General features: G+C 39.3%; 1 protein-coding gene across 20 annotated transcripts in view; it reads right to left on the bottom strand.

Annotated features, from left to right (window-relative positions):
- Positions 1–26,299, bottom strand: part of HMCN1 (hemicentin 1) — a 703,321-nt gene that overhangs the window by 487,092 nt on the left and 189,930 nt on the right. For 9 of the 20 annotated variants that reach the window (XM_053209695.1, XM_053209691.1, XM_053209698.1 and 6 more), the window contains 3 exons: positions 22,915–23,030; positions 19,402–19,553; positions 13,209–15,610 (listed from right to left, as the gene is read on the bottom strand). The gene's annotated coding sequence lies outside the window, so the exon portion shown is untranslated. Of the gene's footprint in view, positions 1–13,208; positions 15,611–19,401; positions 19,554–22,914; positions 23,031–24,767; positions 24,858–26,299 lie in introns of all 20 variants that reach the window. The other 11 variants (XM_053209701.1, XM_053209703.1, XM_053209700.1 and 8 more) reach the window with 9 other exon arrangements.

Below are 26,299 nucleotides of genomic sequence, written 5' to 3'. Positions count from 1 at the left end.
ATGGAGCACAACCAGGCAGTAAAAAGTTACTGCCTTGAAGAAAAAAGTGGGTTCTACAATAAAATGTATAAACTTTGTTTCTTCAATGCCTGAGGCATTGTTTCCAGAAGCTTTTCTAGCCTAGTATTATGTGCACATACAGAATATCAAAATAAAACTTTAAGTGGGAAATTTAATAAGGTTCATTCTTTTTAAAAGAAAACTGGTTTTAGTGTGAGATGCATGCCAGTCCTCAAGATCTATGATTTATCCCAACAATGGTAAAAATGTTTACACTTACTATGTGGTTCAGGAAAATTTAATAATTAGTTCAAAGTTCTACGATATTTCTGTATTATGTCAAATCTAACAAAATTCAGTCAAGATTTAAACAACATTCATCAAATGTTTTAAGACTTCCTGAAATTCCATCTCCTCCACAAAGACTTGCCTCAGTAAGGTAGCAATTTCCTGCCCTCTTACCCTATCCTTGTCTTCTCAATATAACATTCATAAATCTGAACCCATTTTAAGTACTTTAAGGGAAACGATGGAGTTATGCCAGAAGACCAAACGATATGTGAAGCCCTGATTTTCAAAGGAGTGGGGAGCAGGAGAAACAAAATATGAGGTCTTTAAACCAAAGGCTACATCTTACTTTTTTATTGCCAGTACATAGTATAGTGTCTGTAACATGAATGAATGAGTAAACAAATGAATGAAGAAATCCATTCAAACAGATTCTGAAAACCATAGACTGGCAAATATAACATCTACCTTTTCTTGAAATGAGAAATATGTCAATGAATTATTTACCCTTTAAAAAGAAAGAGAGCCTGGATTCACTGAAAACAAATCATGTCATGCTAAACCCATCAGGATTGTACTCTCTGCTCTGCTCTGATCAACTTGGATCAAAACACAATCAGCATACTCATCAAATTTGTGAATGTTACAAAATTGGTGATGACACTAGATGATACAATGGGGTTTCTACTTTATTTCAAAAGTATAACAAACAGATTGGCAGCACTATATTTAAACTTTAACAAAGAGAAATGTAAATGTCTTCAGATTCATGAAAATAATTTAAAATTCAAGATGAGAGAATCTGGATTCAATGATGTGAAAAATATGGTATGGTAGGGTATGGTACAGTATGGCATGACATGAAAAAAACAATGCAAAGGTTTCAATGACTTCAGGTCAGTATGAGCCAATGATGTGAGATGGCTCCTAAAAAAGTTAATGTAAATTATAGTAGTAATAGAAATATTCTATACAGATCATAAGAGCAAACAGTCCACTGTATTTTGCTGTAGATAGAATCCATCTTTGCCCTCTGATGTGACACTTTAACAGAAATGCTGACTGAATGGAGACCATTGAGAAGAGCATGACCAAGATGGTGAGAAATCTGGGGCATTCAAGATGAGGGAGATGAATATTAACGATCAGGTTTGTTTTTATTTATTTATTTGACTTAAAGGCACAAAAATATAGTAATCATAATACTTGGTTTACGACACATTCTCTTATTGATCCACAAATGTTCTTAACTGTTTATTTTTATGTTTGATTATTTGCTTGTCTGTTTTTAATGATGTAGCAAAATCCCATGAACACACCAGCCTAAAAGAAAATAAGAACTTGGCAACAATTTACTTCCACTTCTGTCAGTGGCCACAAGGTGGCTCTGGCAGGCGGCCACAAAGATAGCTCCCATTCTTACAGTATGGTATTGAAATTCTGCCAGTGAAAGTGATATCCTCCTCTTGAAACTAGACCAATGTAACTGCCTTGACCAATAATGTTTGGCCAAAGGGACTATGCAGCTACACTAGATCATAAAGGTGATAACACACATCTGCTTTTCTCCCTTAGGATTCTTGCTCTTGGGATGCAGCCATCATGCTGTGAAGAAGTGCACATTAGCCCACACTGAGAATCCATGTGGAGACGCTACATTTAGGTGTTCCAGCCATTAGCCAACCTCAACAGCTAGACATCCCCAGATTATTTTAGTTCCCAACTGCCAAAATCTCAGCCCATTCTTCCAGTCTGCTCAATTGAGGCTCAGACATCACGAAGCAAACCCAAAATATCCACATCATTTCTTGTCCCAATCTCTGATGCATAGACTCTGTGAACATCATTAAATGGTTGTTTTATGACACTAAGTTTTGGGTGGTTTGTTACACAGAAGTAGTAACTGGGTACCAGTATGTGGTCATCACCAGGCATTTCCCTGTTGCACTCAACTTAAACCACCATCTTGTATGTTGTGTTTATCTATTCTTTCATTTCATCCTTCATAATTAGATCTCATCTTCAAGTAAGCTTAAAAGTATAGTTTTAATTTTATGTTTTACTTTATAAAAGGGTATCATATTTAATGTATGCTTTTAGAACTTATTTTTTCATTTAATATTACATTCATATTATCCATCCTTATTGCAATTGTTCAATAATTTTGACTGCTAAATAATATTCCATTGAATAAATATACTCTAGTGTCCACTCTCCTGTCAATGGGATGTTAGGTTTTCCTAGGTTTTTGCTAGCGTGAATAGTGCTGCCAGGAACATTCTCATATATACCTCCTGGAGTATTTATACAAAAGTTTATCTTGGGAATAAAAGTAAGAAGGACACTACTAGAAAGCAAGATATGTAAATGTTTGGTCAAATATGTTTAAAAGTGTGGTAAGGAAGACAATTACAATTAAGGCATAATATAAAGAGCCAGCCCTAGAGCCAGATGACTTTCGAGGAATCCAAGTTTTGCAGCTCAAAGGTCATATGACCATAGACAATTCATTTTGTTAATCTACAAGAATTTCTACTGAGATTTAATTTGGCAATATGAAATCTCTTTATAAATTACAGTGATAAAAATATGGCATTATTTGTAAGAATAGATGTATTGGTTTCGTGTGTTACTGCAGGAAAAAAATTAAAACCAAAGGCTGGAAGCTACACTAACTCAGATGTTGTACCAAAGATAAAAAAGAACTTTTAGCAATTTAACCTACCCAACAATAGAACAAGCTTCTTGGAATGGTTGAGTTAAGACTGGGTTTGGGATCTCCCTGCAATACCAGGTCAGGCAGGTGTGTGGAGAGGGTCACAATGAAAGAATGATGGGCTAGGCTTCAGGACTGAATAGATGTGAAGGATTCTCAGCCAAAAAGCCAAGAACAGAAGCATGAGTAAGGGGACATACCCAGGCAAATCATTTACCTCTTTCAGTTATACTGTGTTATGGATTGAATCATGACCCCACTCCCCTCAAAAAAAAAAAAAAAAAAAAAGGTACGCTAAAGTCCTAACCCCTGGTACCTATAGTGTGACCCTATCTGGAAACAGACTCTCTGCAGATATAACCAAATTAAGATGAGGCCTTAGGTTTGGCCTTTAATCCAATATAACTGGTATCCTTATAAGAGGGGAAGACAGCCATGAGAAGAGAGACCCCAAAAGAAGCAGAGATTGGAGTTAGGCTGCACAAATTAAAGAATATCTGGAGTGACCAAAAACTGAAGTTAACAAGGAGGGACCCTCCTCTAGAGACTTCACAGGAAGTGTGGCTTTGCCAACACCTTCATTTCAGTATTCTAGTCTCCAGAACTATGGGAGAAGAAATTTCTGTTGTTTTAAGCCACCCAGTTTGTGATAATTTGTCATGGCAGCCCAAGAAAATAACACACTTAGTTATTAAGCATCTAAGGAGGCATAGACAATTCCCTATGATTATACAGTTGTAAGGCAGGGATGCTGTAAAAGAGATAACTTCACTGAAAGAGAATTTGGACATGATGATCCCTAAAGGTCCTTCCTGATTCTGTGATTCTCCAATGCACTGATCCAGTAAGATTCTCACACCAATAGACACATAGAATAGATAGGTAGATTGCAGTTAATGGGTTAGAAAGGCCAGACAAGGTGATTAATGCATGCATTCATTTAAACCCCACAAATCTTCAATCAGATGTGCTCAGCTTCCCACGATAACATAGGTGTCTATGTATCTGTATCCATGAGTTCCAACATTCTCTTCTGGCAAGATGAAGGAAGGGGACAGTAATAGATTAACTCTGTGGTAACTATTGGGGATAATTAGCTACAGAAAAAGTAGAAAACAAAATATGAATTTGAAAAATTTGTGTTTCTCAAGTATTTTGTCCTGCCAACAAATTTCTTGCCAAGAGATTAAGGAGGAGGAGGAGGAGGAGGAGGAGGAGGAGGAGGAGAAAGAAGGAAGGAAGGACTTTAGGATATATAACACCACTTCCTGAATTGAGGGCCAGGAGTCAGAAAGTCCCAATTATTGAACTAATCTCTGCACTATCATAATAATAAAGCAAGAAAATGATTTTCAAAAAATTAGAAGTTGCCAATGATACATTTATCTCAATGATATGTTCACAGTGCTTTAGGAAAGCTATTAATGGTACATGATTCACATCTCTGTTTAATCTAACTTTCTGTTCAATATTTGCATAGTTTTATAAATGTCAATATGTTCTTACATTACATAGTCTCTCATGGATTATAAACTCTGAAAGGGGAAGACACTCTATTTTGCAGATACACTATGCCACCAGATATTTGGAGATTCCTAAATTAGAACAAATAGTGATTTCGTTAACTATCATAGTGTTTTGTCTGTAAACTAAGGGTGCTTTTTTTTGTTTAATAAGTTAGCTCAAAAGGCTGAGCTCTTTTTTTAAATCTTTTTTTAAATGTTTATTTTTGAGAGAGAGAGAGAGTGTGCGCACAAGTGGGGGAGGGGCAGAAAGAGTGGGAGACATGGAATCTGAAGCAAGCTCCAGGCTCCGAGCTGTCAGCACAAAGCCCTACCTGGGGCTCTAACCCCTGAACTGTGAGATCATAACCTGAGCTGAAGTCAGATGCTTAACTGACTAAGCCACCCAGGAGACCCTAAGCTCTTTTTTTTTTAATGTTTATTTTTGAGAGAGAAAGAGAGAGAGAGAGAGAGAGAGAGACAGCAAGATAGCGAGCAGGGGAGGGGCAAAGACAGAGGGGGAGAAAGAGAATCAGAAGCAGGCTTTTCACTGATAGTAAGTAGTGAGCCCGATGCAAGGCTTAAACTCATAAACCATGAGATCATGACCTGAGCCAAAGTTGGATGCTCAACCGACTGAGCCACCCAGATGCCCCCTACAGGTGCTTTTTAATCTCCCTCATGGAGGTGTTGTGTTGATTAAATAAGCAAGAACAAGGCACTTGCCCAGTGGCCATCAGTAAATCTCCATTAAATATCAGCTCCAGGTATCATACCAAGACAAGTATTGAGAGTCAGTATTTGTGCTTAAAATTAAATGTGGGAAATGCTAAGATCTTTACCCCCATAATGAAATGCTGACAAGTGGCAGAGTACAGAGTAAACTCTATAAAGCAGAAGCTTGGAACACAAAAATGGATGGTTTAGACCAGGGCTCTTCTACCCAGTTAGCTATATGACCTCAGATAAGTTGTCCAGCTCTCTTATCAGTTGTCTTACCATACGAGTTATTTTCAGGGTCATTATAGGAGTATTAGGTACAGTACTTATAAAACATCTAAAGTTATGACTGACACACAGTGAGCATTTGATAAATAGTAGTAGTAAATCCAAGGGGGTCTTCAGTCCATGTTGTCTCATCTCAAAGGGTTCCTCTAAATACTTTCCATTCTTCTGTACACACTCTTATTTTATCTAATAATTTCAGTTCCTTTTCCATATCATTATATACATGTTTATGTCATGTCTAGATTACTAAAAATATCATACAATTAATTTTTAAAAATTAAATGCCTTCTTAACGGAAAGTATCCAAAACTGGAAAAAGGAAAAAAAAAATGTAGATGGCAAGTTCTGTCAGTATCATACACTTGAAAGCCCATCTGAGGATTACGTAGGAGATGTCATTGTTTAATTTACTGTTTACTGCTGATTACAGGTCCCAGACCTGTGATGTTATCATAAAATGTATAGGCTTTTGTCCAGTAAAGATGCAAATAATGTGTTCTGCAAAGATAATCCCAAAGGTGATGGTTATTTCCCTGTAGGATATTAGCCAGTTTTTTGTATCTAGTTCAGTAATGCTTTCCTAACATGTATTTATTAAATTGCCTATAAGTATCTTAAGTCTTCAAATGCTCTTTGACCAGTCTTTTCTTTTTTCTTTTAGGTTTGTTTGTTTGTTTGTTTGTTTTGAGAGAGACAGAAAGTGTGAGTGAGGGAGGGGCACAGAAAAGGGGAGAATCTCAAGAAGGCTCTGTACTGTCAGTGCACAGCCCAGGCAGGACTCGTACTTTTAAAACTGTGAGATAATGACCTGGACTGAAATCAAGAGTTGGACGTTCAATCGACTGAGCCACCCAGGCGCCCGTCTTTGACCCAGTCTTAACATCTTCCCAATTCCCTCGCTAATAAATGAGTGAATGAAATCTTCAAAAGGTGTTCATTTTATACTTGCATGTGAGGCACAATTTTAATTTTCTAAAAATTATATATTAGCCACCCTGAGAAAGCTTATTAGGAATCAATTATAATAATCTTTTACAAAATGAAAAATTATTTGGTAATGTGAATTATCACTTTCTACTTCATCCGTTAAATCAGAATTTTCCTGTGTTTTCTTATAGCTGGGCGTTCTTGTGTTCAGGCCACTGGCATGATCAATTACAGCTGACACTTGAGGCCTGAAGATAAGTTGGCAGAAGTTCTAAGATCTCTTATACAACTGTATTCACAATGAATTCAAAATCACCGTAACAATTTCTATCAGCTTCCTTTTCTTTGCTTATTCCAATCTCTAATGGTCTGAGAGATAAGGCTCATGTTACCACATACTCACAATGTCTGGCTACTTCACACATATGAAACACAGCTTTGTTCCACTTTTCTTGTCAACAGGGAAGCGTAAACAAAGCTGGACTCTGGAGAAGTGGACTTGTTGGTTTAACCTGATTTGCACCTTGTTAATATGTAATGCTCATTGACTCAGAAACCATTTGGCAAATTTCTGCTTAATTCATGTGAATTATTTATTATCACAGGTTTACATACTCAAGTTTTTGAAGAAAGAAAGGTTTGGACAATTAAGATTTGAATGTAAAATTTCATGGATTATTTACAGGATAATGATCCATGTTTCCATGAACAAATATTGAGGTATAGGATGAATCCATTAGGTTCAAAATAGGGAAAACAAAAAAGATACAAATGGGGTGGATTATTCCCTTCAGAGAAGGATTTTCCACTGTAAAAAAATAATTCATAATAATATCTTTAGAAGAAAAAATGCCCTGGAACTATAAACCATCCTTTTTCTTCCTTTTCTCCTCCCTCTCTTTCTCAATACAAACGTTTAAGCAATATGTAGAATGGGCAAGGCCTTGTTACTGCCAAATGGTGTGTGACCTTAGAGAAAACTACTTGGATAGAATTGGATAGAATTTCCTTATCCAAGAATGAATGAGTGAGTCCGGTAGAATTCTAATATTCCATCCAACTCCATTCCATGACTTACAGACCACTTTCAGGAGGACACATTACATAAGACATTCCTAAAGTCCTGGGGTAAAGTAATTGCCAGGGAACATCCATAGTCTTGGCTCACTTGACTTAAGAAAAGGCCATGTCCTGTGATGGACCTACTCATGCTGCTGACTTGTTTTGTCTAAGGAAACAGTGGAAAAGAGCACCAAATGAAGCAAATCTTCAGTGTTCCAATCAAAAGCTTTACCAAAAATTAGTTGTCTGGCCTTGAGTTTATCACTTTCCCTGTATAAAGTGAGGACTCGGACCAGATCTTTCTTCCAGCACTAATTATCATTATCTGCCTAATTTACAGATATTTAGCTAGTTGCAGGCATAGCTAGATCAAGCCCATATTTTCCATTTACTGAGACTGCAAACAGTAGTGTGAATCTTAGGTTGATACTCACAAGCCGTGTGACTTTGGGCAAGTTACTGAAACTTATAAAGCCTTTGTGTCCTTATCTATAAAATGGAGACAGAGATGCTACTTTATGGCATATATTTTGAAGGTAAAATGGATAAGTATATTTGAAATGCCTGATATAGTAACTAGTATGTCGTTTTACTCAATAAGTAGCAGTTGTTTTTATTGTTATAGCCATGGTTTGGTAAGACGTATAAGTTCAAGGAAAAATTTTGCATAATATATTTTTTTAAGTTTATTTATTTTGAGAGACTGAGAGAGAGGGTGAGAGGGAGAGGCAAAGAGAGGGGACAGAGATAATCTCAATCTGCTGACAGCGAGGAGCCCAGTGCAGGGCTCAAACCCATGAACTGTGAGATCATGACCTGAGCCCAAATCAAGAGTTGGATGCTCAACTGACTGAACCACCCAGGAGCCTCAATAGTTTTTTTTTAACCTACTTCAAGGCTGTGTATGCTCATTTTGACCCAGTGCAATTCACTTGTAACTTCAAGATATCCTGCCTAGAACTGAAATTAAGTTTCGGATTTCACAATAATTCTCTCATGAGCATATAAAGATTAACAGTCTAATATTTGCAATCCTTTATTACCCTCTAAATGGAAAACACTACACACCTGTTTGAGGCTTTTTATTATATTTTATAAAAGTTAAAATATTTGCATCGACAATAAGAAAGGATGCCAATTAGAGAAAATCAAGATAGAACTTTTTATAGTTGTTAAAAACATTTGCTGAGCAAACTGTAAAGTCTCTTCATCTGAAACAGCCTCTAAAATGTTTTTATAATGGCAGTATTAGTATTAATTCAAATGCTTATTGGTGCTGAAAACTATGGGTCGTATGGACTTTCAGAAGTCAACTTTTGTTTCAATTTTTAAAAGTTAAACATCATACCCAAGATCTGGAAAAAAGACATGAAATTCATTTTATTTTATTGCTAATTTTACAGGTTTATTTATAAGTTTGTTGTGACTATCATCCAAAGTGGTAAATAAGTCTAAGCTTAACATTAGTAACATTTCAGCTTTAGCTACTATATGGTTATTTCCATATAACAGCATACCCTCTCTAATTTATTACTCTAATACTTAACTCTAGCTATTATAGAACTTATCACTGTTTTGTTTTGTTTTGTTTTGTTTTGTTTTGTTTGGAGAGCGGATCTCTCTTCAATGCATTCTGTCTAATGGACACTTAGATTTTAAGGATAAAATATAACCTTCAAAGTCATAAAAATGGCAATAAGAATAATACTACTATGCTTTATTAAAGGTCTACCTTTCATGGAGTACTAACTATGGGTCTGACAGTATTAAGTACATGAGCATTTTTTAAAAGTTAATTCCAGTATGATTAACATGCAGTGTTATGTTAGTTTCAGGTGTACAATATAGAGATTCAACAATTCTATACATTACTCAGTGCTTATCGTGGTACGTGTACTCTTAATCACCTTCACCTATTTCACCCATTCCACTCCCCACCACCTACTCTCTGGTAACCATCAGTTTTTTCTCCATAGTTAAGGATCTGTTTTTTGGTTTGTCTTTGTCTTTGTTCATTTGTTTTGTTTCTTAAATTCCACATATGATTGAAATCATATAGTATTTGTCTTTCTCTGACTTACCCATTTCACTTAGCATAATACCCTCTAGCTCCATCCATGTCATTGCAAATGAAGAGATTTCATTCCTTTTTATGGCTGAGTAATATTCCACTGTATATATGTACCACATCTTCTTTATCCATCCTTCTATCAATGGACACTTGGGATACTTCCATAATTAGTACATGAGCATTTAATTTAATATTTACATATGTGGTTTAACAACCATAAAAGATAAACACCATTTGTCCCATTTATCAGATAAGGAAAAAAGGCCAAGGAAGTTCATGAACTTGCCCAGAGTTACAGAGCTTTGAAATGACAGGGCTGTGAGTATTTTCACCTAGAGTCTATGCTCTTTGCAGTGTCATTAACAGATTACATAACGCTCTGGAGCCTCTCATTTTCATATCCACCCTACCTTCCTATCTACCACAAACCATCTCTACTGGCTCACTCCTGGGAAAGGAGGAGGAAATGAAAAGGTAGAGAACTGGGTTGTTTCAGTTCACTCATTCAAGTGTGCCAGGATATGGAATGTGGGCTCACATTCCATATCCTGGCAGAGCTGCCTTTCCCATCCCACAAAACCGTTTAAGCCTTAAGTCCAGAGCTGAGAGTAAAAGGCACTTCATGCCTCCACATTGCAAGTTCCCAAAAGTACCAGCATTTGAGGTCAGCCCTGCTACCACCAAACCTCAGACAAGGCTGTTGTCATCATTTACAAAAAAAAATTTTTAACGTTTATTTACTTTTGAAGGAAAGAGTGTGAGCAGAAGAGGGGTAGAGAGAGAGGGAGACACAGTATGTGAAGCAGGTTCCAGGCTCAGCTGTCAGCACAGAGCCCAACGCGGGGCTCGAACTCATGAGCAGTGAGATCATGACCTGAGCCAAAGTCAGATGCTTAACCGACTGAGCCACCCGGGCGCCCCTGTGGTCATCATTTTTAAATCCCATGTCTTCAACTTTCTCAAGTGTAGCACTTTCTCCTGATAGAATGGCATGAAAGCCCTGAAGGGAGAGACGGCAGGGTAGGGCAAGGATATACAGAGCTTTAGGAATAGGTTTAAAGTCTAGGCTTTGTTTTAGATTTGGGTAAAGGGAGAAGCTATTAAAGGTTTCAGGGCAGAATGTAACTGGCTGTAACCTGTGCAAAATCTTGAGGGTAAGACTGCAGATGGAGAGTCAGGCAGGAGGTGATGCAGACGTGATGGATATGTGGAGGAAGTGGTGATAGAGATATTTGAGTTTGAGCCAAGGCAGGTGTTGGCACTATGTCAGTGGAGACTGAGTTAGTGAAAGAAGGGCAGAGCTCAACTCTCAGATATGGAAAAAGAGGAGGAAAAGACCAGTATATGAGAGAGCTGTTGTTTTGTCTTGGGGGCAGGGACCAAGGAAGATGGACCACCATTCCCTACCCATCCCTGGCTCCATGCTTAGGAAGAGACTTCCACCCTCCATCAAAGTTTTAAATTGTGAGTCTATGCTGAAGCCAGGGAGAAACAAGGAGAAAAGGAAGATCCAAAAATGGAGGCAAAGTCCGCAGGATGGAGGCACTACTAGATTCTATAAGAAGATGACAGAAGAGGTCATAATTCATGGTTTGAGGGTCTAGTGAGAAGGGGGACAGTCCCCCACCTTCTTGGGGAGGAGGTCAGGGAGGTTTTCCTTCCAAAAGGAAAGCTATAAGAAAATCCCTATAAGAGAACAGGCATTATTTCCTGGATATATCCACACTGGGCTGCAGAGCCCACAGGCCTACATTCATCCCAGTACAGAGGACAAGCTTGGTGAGACAGGCCATTACGAGAGAAGAGGCCTGTGGCATATTTGCCTTTATAGTCTCTTCCCTAATCTGGGGAAGAATAAAGTGTTGCCTAACATCTGTTCCCATGATAGGAGATTCCACATCTGCAAGGTTTTAATTTTTTTTAATGTTTATTTATTTCTGAGACAGAGAGAGACAGAGCATGAGTGGCAGAGGGGCAGAGAGAGTGGGAGACACAGAATCCGAAGCAGGCTCCAGGCTCTGAGCTGTCAGCACAGAGCCCGACGCGGGGCTCGAACTCACAAACCATGAGATCATGACCTGAACCGAAGTCGGTCGCTCAACCGACTGAGCCACCCAGGCGCCTCCACATCTGCAAGGTTTGATGAGACTGTTCTGTAATGTGTGTAGAAGGATGGGGGCAACCCCTTCCCAATCCCAGTTCTCCATGGTCCTTAGAGGATATGTACTATCATCCCTCTTATAACTTGGCTCCCTACGAGGGTCACACAGAGATTAGCCAAGGGACAGGAGCCCCGGGAGCTGCCCAGGCAGCCCAACCTGGAGAAATGTTTCAAACTTTTACTTCTGGCAGCAAAAAAGGACCCAAAATGAAGCTAAATTATGACCCTTACAAGCCACCAATAATCCCTACGCAGAGACCACCGTATCAACAGAGGCCGCCAGCATCAGACAGAAATAGGCTAAAGAATGAGCAGAGGACTCCTCTATCCCTTGCTACTCAACTGTGACCTTCTGACAGGCAGTGTCAGCATCACCTGGGAGTTATTAGCAATGCAGAGTCTCAGGCCCCACCCTCAACCTCCTGAATCACAATCTGCTTTTTATCAAGCCCAGTAGGAGATTCACATGTGCATAAGAGTCTGAGAAACAGTGCTGTAAACCATGACTCGGTCACCAGTCAGGGGAGAAGAGCTTCATCTCCCATCCCACTGACATATCTGCAGTGAGCACTTAGAGAACCTGTGGGAGGCTGGGGACCAAGGAGAGGTGAGAAGCAGGTTACAAAAGGAAAAAAAAAAAAAAAAGAAAGAATGTGATAAGAAAGTCCACAGACACTCAATTTTCAGGTCACCAGGTAGACAGTGTCAGAGAAAAAGAAGGAGAAAAGCTTTTGAAGTTTTAGAATGAACTGTCTTAAATATTCAGATAAGAGTGTCTCGATAATCAAATGCACACAAATAATAGGAAATGTGGTCAAGATTTTTTTATAAAGTTTTATTTACTTATATTTGAGAGAGAGAAAGAACACATATGCATGCATGCGAGCAAGCAGGGGAAGGGCAGGGAGAGAGAGGGAGAGAGAGAATCCCAAGCAGGCTCCAGGCTGTCAGTGCAGAGCCTGACATGGAGCTTGATCCCACAAACCATGAGATCATGACCTGAGCTGAAATCAAGAGTCAGAGGCTTAACTGACTGAACCACCCAGGTGCACCATAATGTGGCCCAAGATGTTTTTAAGGGCAGTTCAATAGGGAAGTTTGGAAATCAGAAATAAGAAAAAAATGGAATTATTGCATGTTTTCTTTAAGTTTATTTATTTTGAGAGAGAGAGAGAGAGTGCACAAGCAGGGGAGGGCAGAGAGAGAGAGAGAGGGAGAGAGAGAATCCCAAGCAGGCTCCACACTGTCAGTGCAGAGCCTGACACGGAGCTTGATCCCACAAACCATGAGATCATGACCTGAGCTGAAATCAAGAATCAGACGCCTAATGCACTGAGCCACTCAGGCACCCCAATCACTCCATGTTTACATGCTCTGTAAGTTGAGAGTTCTCAGGAAGGCACTTCAATAATCTGCATGAAAGGGGAGTCATGGAAGGTTTTTATCCAGAGGAGCAGTGGGAATCTGACTTACATCCTAACAGGTTCAGTCTGAATCCTATGAACAATGCACGTGAAGGGGAGTTGTCAGATCCTGGGTGTGATTTTGAGGTAGAGTCACCATTTGCTTTGGAGTGTGAAACAAAAAGACAGGAGTCAAGCATAACATGTAAACAAGTCAGTATAATAAAAATTGTACTTTGTTAGCCAAATTCTGTAAACCAAACCTTATGTAAATCCAAAGAGCTCTAGTCGGAGTACATCAGGCTTCCCCCTGGTGGGACTTTGTGCTGGACTGATGTGGTCTACAAGCTGCATAGAGAGCTGCCATACACCCAGCGAATGCCTTACAGCTTTTCTATGCTGTGATGAGGAAACTTAGAAAATGAAATCACAGGATGTTCAAGTTGTCACCTGTCTGCTTTCTTGGACCAAGTTAAACCACACGTTAGAGTACTTCTTATGTTTCTCCCCAACGTTCTGAGGTTGTAATCTCTAATCTAATCCACTCATTGGAGGCTACTGAAGGTGTGGGAAGATACTACTAATGCGGTTCCCCTTATTGGCTCCTTCTATTCCAGAACTAATTTAAAAGATGGCCCCTGAAAGCCTCTTCAATCCTTAAGAAACCCAAAACTAACTTCTTAAGGTAGCTGAACAAAAAGTGGCAAACAAGTGCCTCAGTGGGAAAAATCATCCTGAAATAAGCTAAATCTGAATTATAAATTTTTAAGTACCCAATTCTAAGCCTCAGTTATTTTCACACATCATCTCAACTAAGGTATTTTCAGACAATGTCCATCCTGACTTCCTTCTTAAAAGAATCTATAAACCAGGATCATAAAATCCAAAGGAATTTACATTTTAAACGTTTAACCACAAGGTGGAGATCTAAAGCAAAGATTAATTTCACAGCAGGACTCAACTTAGAATCCAGAGCTTCTTATTCAAGATTCAAGTTGTCTGTGTTCTCAGATTGTGCAGAAATGGACTTATTATTTTAAGCTAGAGGAAAAGACATCGCTTATGTATCAGTGTTCTTTTATATAGATTAGAAATGTATATGGCATGCAAGTATTTCAGGAAGCTCTAAGCAATGCAATGTCACACAACAAAGTGGAAACACTGATTAGAAATTTCAAGCTTTAGGTATAAAGTAGGGAGAACACTATTGTTTTGTTACTTGATTATGAGTACATTTAACAAGGGCTAATGTGATTATTTTAGTCCAGATATTTTAAGGCTGGTATTGAAAACTAATTCCCTTAAAAACTCAACAGACAGAAGTATCAGACTAGTGTTTCTGAAGATGCTAAACCATGAGTATAACTAAAATACTCCTCTAGTTTCATTTCGTTTGTTCACAGTGGTAGGACTAACTTACCAACGGAAGCTCTGGGGACAGTAGAAATTCCTCACCTCCTTTTAAGATGAATGTGTTTTATCAGTTTGCCCAATGACACACCAAATGCACTCTTTTTGTTCACAAATTATCTTCCAAGGTTTCCATCTAGAAGTTTCACTATTTTAAAAATAATCTAAATTTCTGTTGATTTCTTATAGTGTGAATATTTTTCCCTGTAGAAAAAAATCACATATCATTTCAAGAGAAAATCTAAGCTAAATAATACACAGAAAACATGGTATGATCTTTTCTGTTTCTTCTATGTCCATATGCTTTAAGTTATTTTAGAGATCATATAACAAAAGTATATTAACTAGTTCAACTGCAGCCAAAATTCTTGGCAGGGTGACTCCCTAAAGATCTTCAGCAATTTTTTATCATAATGAAAGAATCCATTTGTGGAAACGATTTTTCCTCCAATTTACTCGAGGTCTAAGACCTTCCATCTTCAATTTATTAAAGGTGTTGATCACCATACCTTAGAAAATTAAAAAAAGAGGCAATCACATGCTCAAATATTGTTGCTTTTGGCTATTAGGTGGGAATTTCCCCTCATTCCTTAGCAGCTGATTTACCTCTTTATCTCAGTCACCTGCCTGTGTTACAACTACTAGAGCAGAGTTCCAAGCTGTTTATTTAGATAAGCATCAAAGTTTGGGATGCTGATCTGTACTCAAGAGACCTTTGATCCTGTGCACCTTGATTTGAAAATCAAATGGGAACTCTCACAAGAAAGATTTGTCTCTTCCGCTGCTTTCTGGTCTCAGCAAGGCCGGAAATACCAAGAGTTGGCGGTAGTTTAGAACTTCCGCTTCCTGTTCTGGAAGAAAGCAGACGTGGAGACACTACAAATGTTAACTAAAGAATACAGTGACCTTTTGCAATCCACCACAACATCCAGGTTAAATGTTGTTCAATGTTGCCTGTTTACTTAACCAGTGTAAGCTTATGTGTCACCATTTCAAACCAAGCAAAGCAAAGCCCCCAGAAGGTTTTCAGGTCACCATGCATTGGTTGCTTTTCTGGGGATCCTGAAAAAGAGGGAGAAACATTCTCCAGGAGTGGCATCTGGAAAGTCAATAGGATGTGCGCAGTCAAATGGCATGGAGGTCTGGTTAAAACACAAATTACTGGGTCCATCCCACCCAGACCACGATTTCTGATTCACTAAGTCTGGGGTATAGTCAGAGAATTTGCATTTCTAACAAGTTACCAGGTGATGCTGATTCTGTTGATCTGACCATCACACTTAGAAAACCACTGCTTTAAGTGATTTCATCTGTGAAAATGGGGAAATTTTTAAACCCTATCAAATATTAGGGTTTCATTTTATTTATTTTGGGGGAGGAGTTCATTTTAAATAGGAAGTGTGACAGGAGCACAGGGCTTAGAATTATCCATACTTGGGATTTGAATCCGGATCTGTTCAAAGTTGTGAGTCCTGGAAAATTGCTTAACGCTGAACCATACTTTCCTTATTGGTAAAATGGGGGGGGGGGGGGGAATAATCATAACCTGTCTCTGAGAACCAAATGAGATACTGTATGTCAGGTGTCTGGCACATGGTATCCTGTAAGTGGTAATTTTTATTTTAAAAATCACAGGCACTACTGAGGCGCCTGGGTGGCTCAGTCAGTTAAGCATCTGACTTTGGCTCAGGTCATGATCTCATGGTTTGTGAGTTCGGGCCCCACATTGGGCTCTGTACTGACCGTTCAGAGCCTGGAGCCTGCTTCAGATTCTGTGTCTCCTTCGCTCTCTTCCCCTCCCCCACTCACACTCTGTCTCTTTGTCTCTCTCTCAAAAATAAATAAACATTAAAAAAATTAAAAACAATAAAAATCACAGGCACTATTAATAAACAAACAAGCAAATGCATTCATATGTAGGCAATAATCCCTGAGATCCAGACACAGGAGAAACTTTGGTCAGGATGCACTTGGATCCTGGATTCAGATATTGGATTCAGATTCAATAAAAAGAAAGCGGTACAGTTTAAAGAACAATCTTGTTCCTTTAAAATAAAAACCTCTCTCATGGGGTGCCTGGGTGGCTCAGTCTGTTGAGCATCCAACTTCAGCTCAGGTCATGATCTGGCATTTAATGGGTTCGAGCCCCGCCTTGGGCTCTGTGCTGCCGGCTCGGAGCCTGGAGCCTGCTTCTGATTCTGTGTCTCCCTCTCTGTCTGCCTCTCCCTCACTCATGCTCTCTCTCTGTCTCAAAAATAAAGATAAACATTAAAAAAATTTTAATAAAAATTTCTCACAAGGTCCCTTGTTCTTTTTTTGTAAACTATCATTAATTCCCATTTCTTTATGCCATCTTACAGCTCATTCTTTAAAAAAATTTTTTTTGTAACATTTATTTGTTTTTTAGAAAGAGAGAGAGAGAGAGAGAGCGCCAGTGGGGAAGGGGCAGAGAGAGAGGGAGACAGAATCTGAAGCAGGCTTCAGGTTTTGAGCTAGATGTGGGGCTCAAGCTCAAAAGCCGTGAAATCTTGATCTGAGCCAAAGTAAGACACTTAACTGACTGAGCCACCCAGGTGCCCCTCAAATAGCTCATTCTAACAATCCCTTCTTTTTCTATCTCTTACTTGCTATATTTCTCTACTTTGCTGTTAATATAGAAAGAAAAGAGAAGAGAAGAGAAGAGAAGAGAAGAGAAGAGAAGAGAAGAGAAGAGAAGAGAAGAGAAGAGGAAGAGGGAAGAAGGGAGGGAGGGAAGAAGGAAGAAGGAAAGGGAATGGAAGGGAGGAGAGGGAAGAAGAAAGAAAGAAAGAAAAGAAAGAAAGAAAGAAAGAAAGAAAGAAAGAAAGAAAGAAAGAAAGAAAGAAAGAAAGAAAGAGAAAGAAAGAGAAGGAAAGAAAGAAAGAAAGAAAGAAAGAAAGAAAGAAAGAAAGAAAGAAAGAAAAAGTTTTTTTTCTAATATGGAAAAATTCTAGGGGCTGTAAACTCCTATGTAATGAAGTTAAACCTCTCCAGTTACCAAATCAGAGTCTGAGCACAAGGGGAAAGTTTAAAAATTGAAGAAAATTAACAACATATGTTAATAAACTAATCTAGTGACATTAAAATTAATTTATACTGCCCAGTTTCCATGTTAATGAGACATCTGTGCCCTTCCATCAAAGTGATAGGGTATCACATCCAAAAGCAAAGGAAGAGCTATAGGGAAGTGGCCGGAAGTTCCCCACTGCTTTCAATGACTAAAAATGAGCTCAAACCAAAGTTAAGTAAAAGGAACAGTTCATGCATTTATTAGGCATATATTCATAGCAAACTTACTATGGTCTGGCCTCTCTCTATGACACTTGGAATATACTTATGAGTAAAAGACACCCAAGTCCTCACCTCACAGAAGTTGTAGACTAGTTGGGAAAACAAACATTAATCAAATAAGCACACAAATACATAAAAAAGAGAAGCAGTGATATGACTGGTGCAATGGACCAAAAATAGGGTCTAAACAATATGGTGATGATGGGTTTGGGGCAGCACAGAAGAAAGCCTGCAGGAGCTATCACAGTCTGTGCAAAGTCACAAAGTAACAGGAGCGTGATGGCACATCTGAAGGTATGAAAGGAGACTGGGGAGGCTGGAGGTGAGAGCAAGGAGGAGAATCGTGAAGGGCTTTGTGGCCAGGCAAGTAGTTCTTCATCCTACGAAGAGTGGGAAGCCACAAAATAGTTTTAATCGAGGAATTGGCATAATCTTTTTTTTAAGTGTATTTGTTTATTTTGAGAAAGAGAGAGTGAGCAGGGGAAAGGCAGAAAGGAGAGAGAGAGAGAGAGAGAGAGAGATAATCCCATTGTCAGCACAGGACCTGATGCAGGGCTCAAACTCATGGACCATGAGGTCATGGCCTAAGCCGAAATCAAGAGTTGGATGCTTAACCGACTGAGCCACCCAGGTGCCCCAGGAATTACCAAAATCTAATCAGCATTTGTAGAAGGTCACTTGGACTTCAGTGTGCCAAACAGGTTACCAAGTGTGCAGTGATGGGGCTGAAGAGGGGGACTCATTGGAAAAGGAGGAGTAGTGGCAAGAGTCAGTGCAGTTTGGGGCACTACTGTTACAGTCCAAGTAAGAAAGAATAGATGGCAGATTGGGCTTTGTGGTAATAAAATAGTTTAGTTATTCACTGCAACTTTCTTTAGTGGAAATTTGTTCAAAGAAGAAAAAAGAACGCCATTTCTCCACGAAGTCCAAGTAGAGATGGGCTGAAAGCCTACAGACGGACCACATGATCATTCCAAGTCCCCTCTGATACTGTGACATGTCTTAGATGAAGTTCTAACTCATACTTTTACATGACCAGCTTTATGAGTGACATTTTGTTTTGTTTCAGAGTTCTTGAATGTAGACTGCCCCAAACTCTTCACCTAGGTGCTTGAACTCACCATTTGCATTTCATCTTCAGTGTGGCAAAGGCTTATAATTTTTCAGGGACTCCTTGCAATAAAGGCCTCCAAGAGGAAAAATTTAATTTGTGTTCTGGTTAAGCCCCCAGTAAGGAGTAGATACAAATTAGTTGAGAATGAGCTTTTGGAAAAATAGGGCTGAAGGGCTTCCTTAGTAGGCTTTAGGAGATGACAGAAGAGGAAAGAGTGTTGAAGCAGAGTGGACAAAGAGGGGATAGGACACTAAAGAGAAACTTCACCTCCTTCCTCAAGTTTGCTGGGGCCAACCCTATAATGAGGAGCTATGGCAGGTCATTACAGAAAGTGGGCTACCATTTCAAATTGGTTTTACACAATACCCTACCTGCACAGAGTATCAACCAAGAATGAGGATAAATTCCAGCCCACATTTTCTTACCAAACCCTTCATTTTTGGAAGTGATCCCAGTAAAGGCAGAGAGATGTGTCTGTGAACACGGACTTCCTGTCCATCGCAGCTCAGGAAGCCACCACTTCTCCATTCCCATCCATTTTTGTGCTGAAGTCATTCCCATATTTTTCTACATCGCTCCTCTCTGGGGAAGGTACAGAAATCTCATAAACTGTGGCCATTCCTAGGGGCCAGGCTGTTTATTTCCTCTTCTTTCAGATAGGTCCAAGCCCTGACCCTCTGAGCAAAGACATTCCTAAGACAAGACCACTGCTTTTCTCTTCCTCTAATATTGCTCTCAACTTATACTAGAACCTTTTCCATATCCTGCACACTATTATTAAAGGAAGTTCTGTTACCAATTGGTCTGGAAGAATTTTCCTGGAGTTTAAATCTTCTAAGGGAATGTATATTGAAAGGTTGCATAGGTAGCAACACAAATCACATTTATCTGGAGTGGTTCTGCAAAATGCAGGTCCTGAACCCTGGCTCAAACCTACTAAATCAAAATCTACCTTGTCAAAAACACTCCAAGTGATTCCCAGTACACTGGGGTTTAGCAACTACTGTTCTATGGCAGCTGCATTATAGCCCTATATGGATGCTCTACTGTGTCCCAAGTTAGCGGGAAGGAACCTCAGCTTTTCACACCCATGCAGTGGCCTAAACAGCTTTATTTATTAGGTCAATCAAGTAGATCGGTCAGGAATTTTGCCTCAAACAAAAAGGTTGAGATTTTCCTCTGAAATTATTTTTAGAGAGAGGTTGGAGTAAAGGGAGGATGGTTATCATCTCATCTCCACATGGATGGAACACCCTTCTAGTAGGCATTTGAAAATGTAGGTGGGGAGGGCACATTGTTGACTGGTGGGTGCTACAGGCACTTGGTGTTCAAGGGCCAAAGATGCTACACACCTTGCCTTTAGTGGCCCTCCCACACAGCAAAGAATTGAGCCAACAGTACCCCAGGTTGAGAATCCTTCAGCTTTGACTCCCCTATGATGCTGAATGCATGTGTTTGATACTAGCCATAGAAGCCTCCCTTCATGCTACACATTGAATAGAGTGTATATATTTCTATGTTGTTGAACAGTATATATAAAATTCTCAGCACTGTGCTCGTTTTATTATAGGTGGCTCTAGGAGTTTCAGACTTTTATTATTTGATCAATGAAAATGAGTGGTTGAGGATTAATTAATCAGATTGACTTTCCTTTGGGCTTGCTGACTTGAACACAATTCAGAGTTTAAAAAAAAAAAGAAAGGAGGCTGATATAATCTACTGTTAACTTACAAGGTCTGTGTCAAATCTTTTGGTTACCCCAAGAAAATCCAGTATCGGGCACCTGGCTGGCTCAGTTGGAGGAACACATAACTCTTGATCTCAGGGTCATGAGTTTGAGCCCCATCTTGGGTGTAGAGATTATTTAAAAATAATATCTTTTTTTAAAAAAGTCCAAAGTCCAGTATCTGTTAGACCACAATTCATCATCTTATTGCCTTCAGTAACAACATTAGAGTATTCAATGGCTTATACAGAATTGTTCTGAAAGTTGGGAAAATAGAGTGCACCAATATCTGGCCTTAGCTTTCACTGCTGTTAATGGTAGTTTCTAAGATAAATTGAGCTTTCTATAAAAATAAATCCAGTGTTAGGAATCATAATTCATACCAGACCCAGAAAAAAAAGATCCTTGCAGAAAAAACACGGTTGAAATGGTATTCTTGCCAGAAGCTATATACCATTCTGAAATTTATTTCCTTTTTAGTGGAAGAAAGGACTTCAAAGCCATAAGTACACACATATGCTACAAGTATGTCTAAAATCTAAATGTAGGAACCTCTGAACCAACTTCCACATGATATTATTAGCAACTCTATAATTTATACTATGAGATAATATCGAAATGAGGAGATGTAGAGATTGAGAGATGACTTAAGTTACCTACGTAAAAAATAGTGAGGTTTGGAAGAGAGAAAATTCTACAATACCAATGTCATCCATAACTCCTCATCACCTTTAGGATAAAATAGAAGTTTCTTTACATGTCCTACAAGTCCCTTCCTGATGTTACTCTTTGAAAACTAACAAATCAGTATATATTTTGAGTAGTCGTTTCCAAAGCAAAGAAAAGCGTGTGGAGGCACAACATAAAAAAGAAAAACACTGCTTCTAGAGAGGGCAGAGGTGATGTTCTAGTGTCCACTTTGCCACCAACCGTGTTCAAGTTCCTTTTTGTCATCTGTGAAACTGTGGGAGAGGCCAGGTGACAGCTGAAATCAGCAGTGGTCTAACAGTTTATCAATTCGCTTAGAATTTCTACTTTATCATCAGCATTGCAAAGCATGCCACGAGGCTTATGACTGGTCTGTTTCACATCTTATTCTTTCCTTATGAACTGTGTCATGGATTAACATAAACTTGAGAAGCAATTGCTAATCGTTTGAACACTGATATCCTTTTTTTAATTTTTTTTAACATTTATTTATTTTTGAGACAGAGAGAGACAGAGCATGAACGAGGAGGGGCAGAGAGAGAAGGAGACACAGAATCGGAAGCAGGCTCCAGGCTCTGAGCCATCAGCCCAGAGCCCGACGCGGGGCTCGAACTCACGGACCGCGAGATGGTGACCTGAGCCGAAGTCGGACGCTCAACTGACTGAGCCACCCAGGTGCCCCAACACTGATATCCTTTTAAAGTGTTAAAAGGACCTTCTGGTAGTGAAAGGCAAGCATGAAACTCATGCTTTTATTTATTTTATTGAAATGTACAAGTTTTTTTAAACTCCAAATTTAGTACTTGGCCCATCTGTTTCCTTTAACACTCCTTTGAGAATGATCCTTTAAATTTCAATGAGTTGCAAAAAGATTGTTTTGGTAATATATCATACTGAAGCAATTCAAGTTCGCACTAATTCTAAATCTAATGAAACCCTCCTTGTAGCCATTCATCAGGGGATATTTTCACATTTTTGGTGTCTTTCATAGCGATATTAAGAATTTTTTAGTATGAGAGTTCTCCCAGAGGTTTTTCAAAATAAGTAGTTTCTAAATAGGCTTTTCAAAGAATCCAATAAAAGCAAAGATAGTATGGTGGCAGCTGCTTAGAAAAGAAAAAGAAAAAAACCCCTCATAATTGGTCTATAAAGATTTCAAGAAGCCCACACTGCTTAAATAATATTTTTAAATAAGTATTAAGGTTTCAATACAATAATACAAATTAGTAGACTATAAAATACACAAATATAAAGTGACTGGCCCAAGATATGTAATCACTATTTTACCACAAACTTCTGTAAATTTCATCCCAAACAATCCAGTCCCAGAAATCAAGTTTAATCCCAAGAAGATACATTTTTATGCATTTCTAACATCTGAATTCTGCCAGAAACCAGTGTCTTGGGACTCTCCTCGTGGCTTTCTGCTTGACATCTCCCCAGCCTGGCTCCCCTCCCACCTAGCATCATCCTCCTGTGTTCACAAAGGAGCCCCAGGGCACTGCTTACCACATGCGGAGGCACCCAGGCAAGATTCTGAGACTTGAGCAGTGACATTCCAATTAACTGTACACATTGTCAAGGCAGTGATGATGGAATTTTCAAGTATGTGGCAGAGTTGTGTTCTGATGGAAAAAAAAAGAGACTGATTTCAAGCGTAATAATTAGGATTTTCACTCTTTTGGGGAAAAAGCATTAGAACGTCACTGTCATTCACATACTGCAGGACCCAGAGAAGTCTGTGTCCTATAAGAGTGATGAAGAATGGATGTCCCTATAGAACTGTCTCCCATATTGCTAAGGGGACTTCTAGCTGGCCTGCTAGGCTCAAGAAAACTGGGAAGCCTATCTGGATTTATAGTAGAGGACAGGAAAGCAAAACAGATGAGGAACAGATAAAAGGTGAAGGATTCAAGACAGCCTGAGTGAACCGAGTTCATGGGACAGATTTTAGCAGGAGAGAGACTTAGGGGGAAAATCTGAAGACTTTCACTATGCTAAAGATGAGATCTCTTCCAGAACTTTTTGGGGGACATTGCAATACACTTGATCTTAGCCAAAAGGTCGAGAAACTATGGGGATAACACTGCAATAAGCATTTAATTTCTCTTTAATTAACTTTCATTGCATGATTGATATCTTTTTGAATGTGGCACCATCTGCCAGGGATCTATTAGTCCCTCGGGCATAATTGGAAGTCACCCTTTCCAAGATGAGGACCTGATCATGTCAACTTGACTCCTGAAAGTCCTCTAAAAGTTCCTAACCACTGTGCTTAGCACTGCATGATCTGGCCCCTACCTTGGTTCAGTCACATCTCCTGCCATCAACCAAAATCTATACTCCAGCCACATATGAAATGGATCAATCCCAAAATGTACTGCTGTAATACTGTGCCTTATAATAAGAAATATATACTTGGTCTTTCTTGCATTCCTAGGACAAAGCTCCTAAAGCCATTAAAGTTTCTTAAATGTTGAGAGAGGAAAAGATGTCTCATATTATGTTAATGAGATGACTTTTATTACCCTAAGGATTGGGGCTGGTTCCCAGGGGAACCAACCCTGTGACCAGAAGGTTGGAATTTTCAGTTCCTCCTTTGAGGAGAGGAGAGGAGCTAAAGGTTGAGCCAATCACCAACGGCCAATGATTTAATCAGTCGTGCCTATGTAATGATGCCTCCATAAAAATCTGAAAGGATGGATGTCAGAAGCTTCTGGGCTGGTGATCACTTGGAGATGTGGGGAGAGTTGCTTGCTTAGAGATTACAGAAGTTCTGCATGCTTTCCCACCTACCTAGCCCCATGTGAGGCATCTCTTCCATTTGGCTGTTCCTCATGTGTATCCTTTTATTATAAACCGGTGGTCTAGTAAGTAGAATGTTTCTCTGAGTTCTGGGAGCCACTTTAGCATATTAATCAAACCCTAAGAGGGCTTATAGGAGCCTCCGATGTTTAGCCAGTTGGTTAGAAGCACAGGTAACAACCTGACTTTGTCACTGGTGTCTAAAGTGATGAGGCAGTCTTTGGGACCAAGTCCTTAGCCTATGGGATCTGATGCTATCTCCGGGTCGATAGTGGCAGAACTGAGTTGAATTGTAGGACACCCAGCTGGTGTCAGAGGATCACTTGGTGAAAAACACACACACACATTGTGATCTCATAGATCTTCAGACCTTCACACTCACTTTTGCTCCCTCAGCTTGAAACACATTCATATCCCATTCATCCACCTATCCACCAAGTATTTGTTGAGCACCTATTATGTGTTAAGTACCATTCTAGGTACTGAGTGACCAAAATAGTGAACAACAACAACAACAACAAAGCAATGAACAAACCACACAAGAAGCTGCTACCTACATGGGTTGCATATTCCCTTTGGGTGATCCTCATGCCATTCAAAACATCCTCCGATATCAACAAAATGCGGTGTGTGGACTTTGTTTGAATCTTTAAAAAAAATCACAAGACACCTGAAATTTGAATCTGACTGGATATTTGAAAATATTAAGAAATTATTATTGATTTTTAGGTGAGATAATACTATTATAGTCATGGTTTTTAAATAAAACAAGAGTCTTTATCCTTTAGAGATAACACACTAAAATATTTACAGACACAATAACATAAGGTCTGGAATTAGATTCAAAATAGTCCATTGAGGGGTTGGGGGTAGTGAGGAGAGTGCAGATGAAACAAAACTGTCTTTTGTAAATAATTGTTAAATCATCCCTCTATGTTTGTATATGCTTGAAAATTTCTATCATACGAAGTTTAAAAAAAGGAAGAAACCAAAGTAAAGATGTATTGGGCTTCCTGCCCCCTACAAGTCTTCCCTGGGACTCCAATCCCAACTCTACTTCCTGAAAGCCAAGGGCTGCTCTTGCTCTCATAGCCATTTGGCTCCCCTTATCTTCACAGCATTTCATGACTGTCACTTCATGTATCATTCACATGAGACTGTTAGCCACTTGAAGGCAGGGATCGTCTGTGTCTTTCTAACCATTCTTTCATCAGCTCCAGCTATAATGCCTGGCAGAAAAATAGACACTAGGCATCATCTCTGCAAATGAAAAGCCAAGACTATAACAATCAGATTTTAACGAAGGTGGCATTGGTTTTAAGGGAACAGAAACTTGTTTTCTGTACTATAGAAAATTATCTGGCAAATGCAATCTTATTCACTCAACACGTATTTACTGAGTCCTCCTATGTGTAAAAGATCCTGTGCTGGGGACCATAAACTCCCTAATAACAATTGTCTTCCTTCCTTGGAGTATCCATGAAAGACTGGGGGAAGATGCAGGAGTGCCCGTGCACATGTGCGTGCGCGCGCGCGCGCACACACACACGCGCGCGCACACACACACAATTAGTTATTTTCTCATTGTTGGTCCCTTCAGTATCTAGTTGAGGCTAACAAACAAAGTTAGTATCCCTGTAGCAGCACCTAGCATCTCTGTTCATTTGCTTTATGTACTGTTTTGATGAGCAAATAAAATTCCTTGTCATTTAAAATGGTAGCCATTAGGGGCACCTGGGTGGCTCAGTCGGTTAAGTGTCCGACTTTAGTTCAGGTCATCATCTCGTGGTTCATGGGCTCAAGCCCCGCATCAAGCTCTGTGCTGATGGCTCAGAGCCTGGAGCCTGCTTCAGATTCTGTGTCTCCTTCTCTCTCTGTCCCTCCCTCACTTGCACTCTGTCTCTCTCTCTCTCTCTCAAAAATAAATAAGCATTAAAAAATATTTTTTAATGGTAGTTTTTTTTTTAATTGTCAAAAAAAAAAAAAAAAAGATGGTGTGCCTGGGTGGCTCAGTTAAGCATCAGATTTAGGCTTAGGTCATGATATCACAGTTTGTGGGTTCAAGCCCCACATTGTGCTCTGTGCTGAT

Source organism: Acinonyx jubatus, chromosome E4 (assembly GCF_027475565.1).
Source record: "Acinonyx jubatus isolate Ajub_Pintada_27869175 chromosome E4, VMU_Ajub_asm_v1.0, whole genome shotgun sequence".
In the NCBI taxonomy this organism is placed as follows: Eukaryota; Metazoa; Chordata; class Mammalia; order Carnivora; family Felidae; genus Acinonyx; species Acinonyx jubatus.
Note: the sequence above shows the minus strand (reverse complement) of the source record. Positions and strands in the feature narration are given on the sequence as shown.